This window comes from Procambarus clarkii, chromosome 47 (genome assembly GCF_040958095.1).
Source record: "Procambarus clarkii isolate CNS0578487 chromosome 47, FALCON_Pclarkii_2.0, whole genome shotgun sequence".
Lineage (NCBI taxonomy): Eukaryota > Metazoa > Arthropoda > Malacostraca > Decapoda > Cambaridae > Procambarus > Procambarus clarkii.
This window is the reverse complement of record NC_091196.1, coordinates 27,961,023-27,973,522: the sequence shown is the minus strand read 5'-3', so window position 1 is coordinate 27,973,522 and position 12,500 is coordinate 27,961,023. Positions and strand designations below refer to the sequence as shown.

Below are 12,500 nucleotides of genomic sequence, written 5' to 3'. Positions count from 1 at the left end.
TCTACCCCTTGCCCTCCATTTAAATATTTACTAAAATGCTGAACGTTTTGAGTCATTATCTGGAAATGACTGTACTAAAGCAGGTGTTCATCTTAGTAGAGTGAACATGTGCTGTGGCACCAATTAGGAGAGTGCGTGGGAGAAGCCGGACGAAGCACCATTTGGCCACTTGGTTATTCCCGGAAGAACTGTGTTAGTTCACGTCCAGATTGGCTTTTTATTTTTTTGTGACGGAAGAAAGTGCAGGAATGTCACTTTAGTCTTTGTGAAGGGTGTAGGAGGGAGGGAGGGCATGTGCAGTTTGAAGGGGGGAGGGGAGGGGGGGGGGTTGTGGTGGTGTGAAGGGGGGGAGGGGAGGGGGGGGGCGTTGGGGAGGGGTGGGGGGAGTGTACTCCATGGGGGTCCAACACGTTCCTGGCGCTCTCTTCATTATCTGATTTTATTTAGTGTAGTGTTACGAACTCGGCGAGCTGTCTTTGTCAGGGGGGTCGAACTTCAGCTCTTGTCTTAGTTGGCGGTGGTGGAGTTTTTGTTTCCTACCACAGACGTAGCCACACATTTACAATGCTAACCAGCATATACACACATTCTTCAGTCCTCCATGGACGCGGTTAGAGATCTGTTAAACATATAGTTCAGTGATTTGTTGAACAATCAACCACAGAAGGTGATTGTAGTGATTTTAAAATGCTAATATAACCTGCATACATACATACACAGATTTACGTCTGTCCTACAAAAACAGTGTTCGAGGTGTCATTTTATATAGTCTGATTGTTATACTAAAATTCTGCTTTTGAAAGCATGTTCGGTTTTATCTTGTATAACTTTCCAAACACTCGGACACTCGGGGGTCCCATGAATTGCCCAAATGAACCCAATAGTAGCCCAAATTTAGGTGACATTACGTGATTAAAACGCAAATTAGAGAGAAGAAACCTTGAATGCGTTACCTAACCTCATCTTACCTGCCTGTTTGTCTGCTTCTCAGACTGTCTACTCGCTTTCCCTCCCTGTCTGCCTTTCCGCCTCCCCGCCTGTCCGCCTTTGCCCCCTGTCTGCCTGCATGCCTAATCCGCTGTCATCTGGGACATTGGGTGTCACCACCTTATTATTGCCAGGATCACCAGAGGTCATTGCTGGGGCCCACTGCTGGTGTTACAGGTCATTCAAGGTCATCTTTAATAATATTTCAAGCCTCTAAAGAGGCCACTGTTAATAATGTTATTTGAAGTTGCCATTTGCCATTCAGAAACATTATTGTCTCCGTTGCCATTGATGGCATCACACTATTTCATAGGTTGAAGTTCCAACTGGCACTTCCAGGAGTGCTGGGATTATTTCCAGGGTCACCAGGGGGTCAGTTGGAGGTAGAGGTAATGCTATACACTCGCTAAATGTTGTACGGATTAAGGGAAATGGGGGATATTCCTGTGTTTTTGAAGATGGCGTCTGGAGTTTTCAGGATGTCGCCCAGAGTTTTTGATGATAAACTGCACTCAAAGTTGGCCAGTACAGGTCTATCAACACTATCAATTATAAGGGCTAATCAACACAATCAACAGTGAATTACAATAAATCACATGGCTCAGTATGGCTCGCCCTTCTAACGACATACCTAAGTAAGTTGATCAAACAAAACAAAGATGATCGTTGACGCCGCCTCAGGTTTCCTCAGAAGCGGGTCAGGAAGGGGTCGCAAGGAGCTGGTATCGCTCGGGTCATCACACATCATGGAGAAAGGTTCTCCACGATGCTCTCAATATTCACAAAAGGGGTGTGTGTGTGTTTTTATTGTCAATGACACCGTCTGTGGCCGCCGGGGAGGGAAAGCGGCCAAGGACTACCCTTTGTTGTGGTGTTGGGGCGGTGGCGGGGCGGACGGGTGGAGGGTTATATAAGAACTTAACTGATGTACGAATTCCTTGCCTTATGTAGCCTTAGAGGTGCGAGTGGAGGTGGCTTCTAGGACTACTACTTCTTAGTGCATTCCACGCGTTGATCTCGTGCAGTATTCAAGTATTTCCTTACATTACTTCGACTCATCTCTGCTCCACCTGTCTTATTTTCTGTCAATTTAAAGCGGTTGTCATTTATCATCTTGTCTGTTTCATCACTCAGTATCTTGTATGTTTTGGTCATATCCTCTCCGGTTCTTCTCTTTTTTTTCTATGCTTATGAGATATTGTTTTATTAAATTATTCTCGCAGCTTAATCCTCTTAGTTATTGCACTACTCTCGCTGCAGGCCTCCACTTCTTTTTTTTTATCATTTTGGATTTGATTTCGCAAAGTGCGGATTCCAATGCTGCATATTCCAGTGTTGGTCTAACATACGCTGTGTAGATGACCTTCAAAAAAAGCGCATATTTAGGTTATTAAATGCAATTATAATAATTGTCAACTTCTCGTATGCTGCCGACGTTACCCTGTTTGTGTGGGCCTCTGGCGTTAGTGTTGACGATGTATCCACTCTCAAATCTGGCTTTCTTTCTAATTCTTGTACAATCTCCCTGGTCTCCCTTTTCACTTTGCCACCTTCATTGCCTTACACATGTTGGGATTGAAATCGAACAGCCATTTGTCTTCCCAGTCCTGGGGTTTGTGATGGTCTGACTGTAATTTTCTACAGTCCTTAGTTTTTACATTCCACGTTACCATGGTGTCATCTTCAGCTGTATTATATCATATAGCCCTTGTATTTCTGTCTCACTCCGTCTATGTGTATACAATTTTCAGGAACATGTTCCTCTCTTCCTTTGTCCTTCACGCCGCCCTTTCTCTAATTATTTTTTTTTTTTTTGGTACCATTTCACAGGTTTCTCACAAGCTTTTGGACCATTTCACGGGAATAATTTCTTCCTACCTCCTCCACTCACTAAGATGTTCTGCCTCTACGAGGTCCAGTTTCACTGTCTTCCTTTGAAAGATCTCATCTTAATGACCATAATTTCCCTTCCTCATCACTTTGTAATTCCATAACAATTTCCTAGCCAAATCATTCTGCCGTAGTCACAGTCATTATCTCTGGTTGTTAGGCCTTCCACGAGCCCAACAATTTTATCTACTATTATTTCTTCTGTGGCCCTTTTTGACCGAGATGGTATTTCATTTTCTTTGCAACCTAAAATGATTAAGGACTTGCTTGAATCAACCGTGTTTTGTATCAGCTTCATGTTTGATACTATTCTGACCTTTTTGATGTCCGGGCTTCTTTGGTTGCAGACGTTTCTGGCTTGTAAACCTTCATGCTTTTTCAACTTTGGTTTCAGGCCCCACAAGGTGTGGATTCGAGGCCGGTGCTGTCAGTTCCAATATTGGTCTGACAAAGGCTGTGTAAATAGCCTTACAAGAGCCCTGGGTTAGGTTTCTAAACGACTCTGTAATGTTTGCCAGCGTCTCATATGCTGCCAATGTTAACCTATTTGTTTGCCTCTGGAGATAGTGTTAGAATTTTATCCACCCCCAAATCCCTTTTTCTCTCAGATTTCTATAGCCGTCTTCCCATCTTCATTTCCTTACACATGTTGGAATTGAACTCTAGCAACCATTTAAATGCCGACTTAAGTCGTTTGTCTGTAACGTAACGGAAAATGAACGTATGAAAAGAAATGATATTCTAACGTATCGGAAATTTAAGTAAAAAAGAAGAAAAACTGAACAGAATCTCATGAGGATGTGGGGAGGTAGAGAGGTGGAAGGGGGGGGGGGGTGCGGATTATGGTCAAGGGAAAGGGAAAGTTAGAGGGAGGAAGAGAATGGGATCAATAAGGAAAGTAGAAGATAGTGTAGTAGAGAAGGTGGATGAGTAGAAATTAGAAGTAGAAAGGAGGAGGTTAAAGATGAAAGTTGCCGCCACCATTCATTCAAGTAAATGCAATACAAGACAAGGAACTAAACTTGTCTGTTCATACAATATTATCAAAGGTGTTCATGTATCAACTGGAAGCATGTACTTGTACATTAAAATCTTCAAACCAGTAAACTCGGAGGACTCTACTCTCGCCTCAACTGACAAGGCTCTACGGAAAATAAATTGAAATCAATTTACACCAACATGTTAATCAAATATATATATATTTAACATTAGATCTTCACTTATATGGATATCATAATCCAATCAGTTAAACTTTATGTTCACTATGTCAAGATTAATACACATGGTCACCACACAAGAATTTGAGCACACTACGGCAGACTGCCCCTGAAAAACACACAACACCTTAGGTTGGAAACTACACCAAATTTGTCACCTTAAAGTTCAACTTGCCAAAGTTTGATAGAGAGGAGGGGGAAGGGGCACAGTTGACAGACAGTCCCCACGCCCCCTGACAGCCTGGACTGGCTGCGGCCTCGCAACAAGCGATCTATCTCCCAGTCCTGCTCAATGTCAATCCTTCTGTCCCTGTGTATTTAAAAGTTCTATGGGTATTTATGGAGAAATCGAGAGCTAAGCTCCGAATACCAGTAAGATAGCCTCAGTCTCCCTATCTAAAACCCTAGACAGCGGCTTGTCTGAAGGACACACCAGCCAACCGTGTGCAATTATCGACTTAGCAGAAGGCAACGTCACTTCACGCGACCTGACCTGTTGCAATTAACACTCTAGAGGTGTAACTTTTCAAATTGCTATGAGGTGACTGTCTGGCACCCTCAAGTACCCTGTGTGACTGACTCGTGTATGTAAAATAAAATACAAAACATATTTATGATGTTACATGTCAAGGTCTTCTTGTAACCTTCTGCAGTCCTTCCCTGTTTTTAAATTCCTCATCAGCTTTGTACCACCTGCAAACGTTGACATGTACAAGCTCACTCCCTCAGGTAGGTCAGGTATATAAATTTGGAACAGAAAGGGTCTAATAGCTGCTCTCCAACATGAAACTAGTTTCCCGTCCTTCAGGTACTCCCTGTCCCAATTCAGTGTTTTCTCGGTTATCTTTGCTTGCTTCTCCATCTTGAACACCAGCTTTTCAAGAAGGAAAATCCAAGATGCTTTTTAGACAATTTAGGAAACTGCAATCTGCACAGCCTTCTATATCCTGTCTTATTTTAGTTACCTTTTCATACAACGGGATCAAGTTTTGCCAGGCACAACTCTCCACGTCTAAATCTATGCTGCTGTCCCTCTCTTGCTCTCTCCAAGTGTTCCCTCATTCTCATTATTTTCCCAACACTTTTAACACTTTGCTCGGAATGCTTGTTAGTGACACTTTATTGTCACAACAATATTTTATTTCAATATTGTTACTACACTCAATTACAATACTTGTAATTTAGTGCCTTCGGTCTGTGGTGGTGGGTTTGTGGTGGCAGCGGAGGAGTGTGGTGTGGTGGTGGTGGTGGGGGGGGGGGCGGGTGGGGTGTGGTGGTGGGGTTTGGTGGTGGGGGGGGGGGGTGGTTGGGTGTGGTGGTAGTAGTGGTGGTGGGGTTTGGTGGTGGAGGGGGTGTGGTGGTGGTGGTGGAGGGGTGTGGTGGTGGTGGTGGAGGGGTGTGGTGGTAGTGGTGAGGAAGGGGGTTGAGTTCGTACCTTGGAAGAGAGCTAGATTACCTTCCATGTAGGTCACCGAGGATAGTGCCTCGTCCCCCACCCACAACACATCCACTCTGCCTCTCTCCCCACTTTCCCGTCCATTTCTCATCCCTTTCCAGCCTTCTCTCCCCGTCCCTATACCCCTACCCCAGTCCCTCTCCACCCCTACACCATAAGGACCCATACTGCCAGGAGCACTATGCCTCTGGCAGTATGGGTTCGAGTCACTTCTGGGGTGTGAGTTTTCGGTTATATATATTATATATATATATATATATTATATATATATATATTATATATATATTTATTAATATATATATATATATATATATATATATATATATATATATATATAAATATATATATATATATAAATATATATATATATAAATATATATATATATATATATATATATATATATATATATATATATATAAATATATATATATATATAAATATATATATATATATATATATATGTATGTCGTACCTAGTAGCCAGAACGCACTTCTCAGCCTACTATGCAAGGCCCAATTTGCCTAATAAGCCAAGTTTTCATGAATTGTTTTTCGACTACCTAACCTACCTAACCTAACCTAACCTAACTTTTTCGGCTACCTAACCAAACCTAACCTATAAAGATAGGTTAGGTTAGGTAGGGTTGGTTAGGTTCGGTCATATATCTACGTTAATTTTAACTCCAATAAAAAAAAAATGACCTTATACATAATGAAATGGGTAGCTTTATCATTTCATAAGAAAAAATTAGAAAAAATATATTAATTCAGGAAAACTTGGCTTATTAGGCAAATCGGGCCTTGAATAGTAGGCCAAAAAGTGAGTTCTGGCTACTAGGTACGACATTATATATATATATATATATATATATATATATATATATATATATATATATATATATATATATATATATATATATATATATATATATATATATATATATATATAAATAATATAATATAATATATAACTTAACGATACAAAAGATAATTTTGTAATCCCCCCCCCCCCCCCCCCGCAGGTGAGGAGTGTCGCGGTGGAGGTCCGGTGAGGGCGCCTGGAGCCGACACAGGTAAACATCTGAAGTTCTTCGTCAGAGACAATGTTGAATCACTAAGAGTTCCATTGATGTCTTCGACCTCAATGTGTCGGCCGTATAGCTATCTTGGGGTCACGTTTCTCTGACTGCAACAGCAGTTGTTGTAGCAGGAGCAGTTGTCGGAAAAATAGACGACACCATTTACTAACCTTTACAGTATGCAGATAATATTGCTGCTGTTCTTGTACTAACAAATTAAATAAAATATCTTGGTTATTCATCCAAAGAAAACGAGATTGCAGTGGAATTATCCTCGGAAGAAAATGAGAATATCATTGCCACGTCGCTATTAAATTCACCAGCTACTAACATTGGGAATTCATCTTAAAACATCAGTCTCTGGACTGTAAACACAAAAAAAAAACATTTACCTCGAATCAATTTAATTATCAGTACTAAAACAGATTAAATATAAACCCTCTTTCCACTTCTTGATAAAACGGATCTGGAGAAAAGCCAATGCGAGGAGGAGGGCTGACTCTATTAATTTTAACAAAAGTCACGCTAGGCGCTCGCTGGAAGCTCCACAATTATTTCCTTCTAGACTCAGTGTTGTGGGATGTAAACAACTCCCATCCTCTGCACGATCTTCGTCAACAACAAGGGAAGTGTTCTGTACCCGATAATCCGTTAAATCTAACTGTTCCTTTCCAGTAATATAGATTAAGTTATTTCGGTTAAGACACACGCTAGCCACCCGAACAGGGTAATTATTAATTAAATCTTATCTAATAAATTATAGTCATTTTCCCTAATATAGCCGTCATGTATTAGTTACGATCATTACCGTGTGCCCCCTCTATTTGACAGGTGAAATTGAAGGGGAAGAAGAAATAGCAGTAACTATATCTGGTACAACACGTGACATGTGATTAATCTAGTAGCATCACCTACAAGGAGTATAGTCTGTGATCATCCGTGTTCATATCTGGTTGACCAGGTCATAAACAGCTATACTTGTAAACTGTGTTTGTTTAATGGATTTAGCTCTTAGACGCTACCAGACAGCTGTAGCTTCAGCTCTTTGACGCGACCAGACAACTTTGGATTAGCTCTTTGACGCGATCAGACAACTTTGGATTAGCACTTTGACGCGACCAGACAGTTTTGGATTCATTTCAAGCCAGTCAAACGCAGTCAGATAGCTCTAGCTTCAGTTCAAGTGTATCTGATGCTCAACCAGTCAGCTTTGGCTTCAGCTTAACCAAGCAGAAGAGGAATTATGAGTAGTCTTTGACATCTTTATCAGCGAATTTAGCTTTCGTTTAACTTTATTAAAATTTATTGCCGATATTACGTTCTGAAGCTCAGTAAGAACAGGAACCACTGAGCTTTTGTTGTTAGATGTATTTGTTATTCTAAACTGTATTGTTATTTTGTTTTACTTGTTATCTTTGAAGTCATGATGTCTGATTGATGCCGATTTGGCGATACGAAGACAAGTTGTTCGCCATGATTTGTTTTGGTAGTGTAGCAGTAGTGTCCGGTGTGATGGTATGTGGAGGGATGTAATGAGTGTTTGTGGTGTGTTGGGTGTAATTTGTTTTCAGGGATATTCCTGTGCGGGCCCTAAGCCTCTGGCTGGCCCACTAAGTGTTGCTTGTTTCTATTTTACTTGGGCGAAGTATGAGTATCTATGACTCGTATGGTCGCTTCAGTAAGATTTTGTCCCAACAGCGTGCTGTCTACTCAGCCACCGGCCCTCTTGTGGGTGTGGCGGGCATCTGGTGTAGAAGGGTGCAAATTAGCGGCCCCATTCACCGGGCGAGCCGCCGTGGCCAGCAGTCGCAAGGTTCTGTGACAACCAGAGATGTTAGAGATTAGAGTTAAGAGGTCACACAATTTCCCTGTCAGTACTATTATGGTGTGGGCACTTTCTTCAGCGTCCGGGCCAGGAGGAGGTGGTGGTGGGCGGGGGCGGGAAGGCCGGGGGAACGCGAGACGAACTCGATAGTATAATTTTTTCCCACTTCCTTCGCTTGCAGTATCGTCTGCGGCAGACTGCTAGCAGTTGTTGACCGGGAAGTAGTTAAACTCAGAGCAGCGACACACTCGGGTCATCTGGTTGACATAGGTCCTCACAGAGGATGACCTTCCACACACAGGTGTACCATACCAGCCCGTCCTTCTAAGGTGTCCCTCACGTCAAGAAACTGTCGTGCTAAAGTGCCCCTTATCCTAACCTACCCAAGGACCCAAAAACAGGAAACGAGACAGTATATCAATTTCGCGAGCCGCTACTATTTTCTAGTACGATGATTTTATGGCCTTAGAGTAGAGCACGAGGACAGCGGCTGGATCAGGCGGTGGGGCTGCGAATCTTCAAGACTATGACACGCTGTGGTGAAGATTCACGACGGTTACCGGAGTACATAGCTCGGTTGTTGCTTGTAATGACTTCCCTTCCTACACGGTCTTTATGACTGCGTTGATGACACTTCATCAGGTTGACAGCTCTTTGCTCCAAGTGACTTAAGACGGTCTCTCTAATCTTTAACCATAAATTAATGCGTGAATGGTTTTAACAATTCAGATTCAAATACAAAACAAAATACTGGAGTGAACGATATGGAAGGAAATGCAGAATGGAATCAGTGAAGAACAGAGGTGCCACAGGCACATTGCATGAACATCAGAGATCCACGGTTGTTCAACATCCTTCCAGCGAGCTTAAGAGATATTGTCGGAACAAACGTGGACATCTTCAAGAGAAAACTGGACAGTTTTCTAAAAGAAGTGCCGGACAAACCGGGCTGTGGTGGATATGTGGGCCAGCGGGCCACTCCAAGCAACAGTCTTTATTTTATTTATTAACATCTTTATTGACAAAATTAATTACAACAGTCTTTAGGACCAATCTCTCACAAGTCAAGTCAAGCCTGGCCCTGGGCCGGGCTTGGGGAGTAGAAGAACTCCCAGAAGCCCATCCAGGTACAAGCTAGATTAACTTTAGTGTGTGCCTGATGTTAACTCGGCATTTTGGGTTCAGTCCTTTGGCAGAAGGAACAGAAAACACACTCGACTAGTGCAGTGGAGCGCCCAGTCTGGACTGCTTGTCTAATATGCTCGTTCGCCTATGAACAGCCGAGTCAACGAATTATCCAATAGAAACGAAGCATTTTCTTCCGGCTTCCTTCTGATTGGCGGTCACAAGACGTGCCAAGTGGTGACCTCACTTGCTGACGACCAAACGGTTGAGTTAATCTGACCCCGCTCTCTCCTTTGGTTAAATGACCACAGCTAGCAGCCACCAAAATGGTCACTTGCTATACTACTGTGTCTGAGATGTTCTGTGTCTGAGATGTTCTGTGTCTGAGATGTTCTGTGTCTGAGATGTTCTGTGTCTGAGATGTTCTGTGTCTGAGATGTTCTGTGTCTGAGATGTTCTGTGTCTGAGATGTTCTGTGTCTGAGATGTTCTGTGTCTGAGATGTTCTGTGTCTGAGATGTTCTGTGTCTGAGATGTTCTGTGTCTGAGATGTTCTGTGTCTGAGATGTTCTGTGTCTGAGATGTTCTGTGTCTGAGATGTTCTGTGTCTGAGATGTTCTGTGTCTGAGATGTTCTGTGTCTGAGATGTTCTGTGTCTGAGATGTTCTGCGTCTGAGATGTTCTGCGTCTGAGATGTTCTGCGTCTGAGATGTTCTGCGTCTGAGATGTTCTGCGTCTGAGATGTTCTGCGTCTGAGATGTTCTGCGTCTGAGATGTTCTGCGTCTGAGATGTTCTGCGTCTGAGATGTTCTGTGTCTGAGATGTTCTGTGTCTGAGATGCTCTGCGTCTGAGATGTTCACCACAACTGCCATTGTACCATTATAAAGCTCAGTGGAACCAACAATATATGGTTTATCCCACACTTGATTATCTTAGTTCCAAGCATTCTGGATGCTCACACTTCGAGAAGAACTCGAGAGGAACACCAGAAAAAGTGTTTGATGACAGTAATTACCACTAGTGGGCGGTTCTCCAGAGGGGAGTTGTCGGACCATGTCGGGCAGTAATTACCAGCGATACAGGACTCCTGGGAAGAGTTAAGTGCAGAGACCTTTGTTTGTGGGAAGAAAGTGTTGCAAGAGAAGGAGGAGGAGCGCGTTACTGTTAAGGAGGTGCCGGTGGTGGCGGTCGTGGTACATCAAACAGGGACTCAGGTTCGTAGGGCGTAGCGTATGTTGTCTGGATTATGAAGTGTGCGTGTATGGGTAACAACGCAGCCCGTTCTCCTAAGGTTTCCCCAACGTCAAGAAACTGTCGTACTAAAGTGCCCTTATCCAAACCTACCAGAGGACCCAAAACGGAAAACGGAACAGTTATGTCAATTTTGCGAGCCGCTATTATTTTTTTTCTAGTACGACGATTTTTGGCCTTAGGTAGAGTATGCGTCAAAATGTGACGTTGTATTAGAAGGACGGGTTGCATAACAATGTACGAGTGTACGGAATATATGATGTATGTGAACGGAATAGATGGTGAACAGAACATGCGCTCTGGTGTGTACCTAGGGGGGTACTAAAGGGGGGGTACCTAGGGGGTACACATGGGGGGGTACCTAGGGGATACACATTGGGGGGGTACCTAGGGGGTACACATGGAGAGGGGGTACACAAGGGGGGTACTAAAGGGGGGGTACCTTGGGGTAAGTTCGCTTCCTATTATTTATTGGGCATTGAATAATGCAAAGAAATCAGTGTATTGTTCATATATTAATGAGATGAATTAATTTTGAAGGCGTAAAAACACGTGTATGTATGAGACAACGGTACTTATGAGACCCGAGTTCGAATCTCCCCTGATTCGGGCGATTTTGATTGATTAATGACTGAAGTTCAACCAATATTTTTGTTTCATTTTCTGGAAAACTTAAGTCACAACGTTTAGTGTCTTAAGTCTAAAGTTTGCGACATCTTAACGAAATGTACATTTCGTGACAACTTTTTGAATATTAATTAAAATTTGTAGATAATAAAATCTGTAATATGTAGATTTATTTAATCTGTACCTGTATACAGCAGTCTGTAATAAGTAGATAATGTAGATGATGATTGTGGATAATAAAAGTGTCTTCAGGGGTCATTATCCCCCCTCCAAGTGCTGTAGCTCTCGGGCTCAACACGTTCTCGTAGTACTGACCTTTGGCCTTCCTTAGTCTTTGATAACTAAGTATATTTATGACTGTGCATTGATAGGTAAGTGTATTTGTAAAAGTAGGTATCATAGGTAAGTGACTTTCTAGAAGTGCGTAGGATAGATAAGACTGTAAATTTGTGTACTCGCCTAGTTGTGCTTCCGGAGGGAAGGTGAGGGGGGGGGGGGGGAGTTGAGCTTCGGCTCTTTGGTCCCGCCTCTCAACTGTCAATCAATTGGAGTACGGATTCCTGAGCCTTGTAGGCTAGTGTGAGTGTAGCATCAAGGTGTACGAGTCGACCGAAGTCAGTAATTTTCCGACACAATTCCCTGTCATGGGGGTGATTAATCCTCCTAGCACAAGTAATCAAGTGTCAGGGGGGGTGATTAAACCTCCTGACACAAGTAATCAAGTGTCAGGGGGGGGTGATTAAACCTCCTGACACAAGTAATCAAGTGTCAGGGGGGGGTGATTAAACCTCCTGACACAAGTAATCAAGTGTCAGGGGGGGTGATTAAACCTCCTGACACAAGTAATCAAGTGTCAGGGGGGTGATTAAACCGCCTGACACAAGTAATCAAGTGTCAGGGGGGGGTGATTAAACCTCCTGACAAGTAATCAAGTGTCAGGGGGGTGATTAAACCTCCTGACACAAGTAATCAAGTGTCAGGGGGGGGGTGATTAAACCTCCTGACACAAGTAATCAAGTGTCAGGGGGGGGTGATTAAACCTC

At 42.9% G+C, this 12,500-nt stretch overlaps 1 protein-coding gene across 2 annotated transcripts in view; it reads left to right on the top strand.

Moving 5' to 3' along the window:
* Positions 1-12,500, top strand: part of LOC123763029 (uncharacterized) — a 133,427-nt gene that overhangs the window by 16,736 nt on the left and 104,191 nt on the right. The window contains exon 2 of one of the 2 annotated variants that reach the window (XM_069302193.1): positions 6,573-6,623. The exons of the other annotated variant lie outside the window; for it this stretch is intronic. The gene's annotated coding sequence lies outside the window, so the exon portion shown is untranslated. The remainder of the gene's footprint in view (positions 1-6,572; positions 6,624-12,500) is intronic. 2 annotated transcript variants of the gene reach the window in all.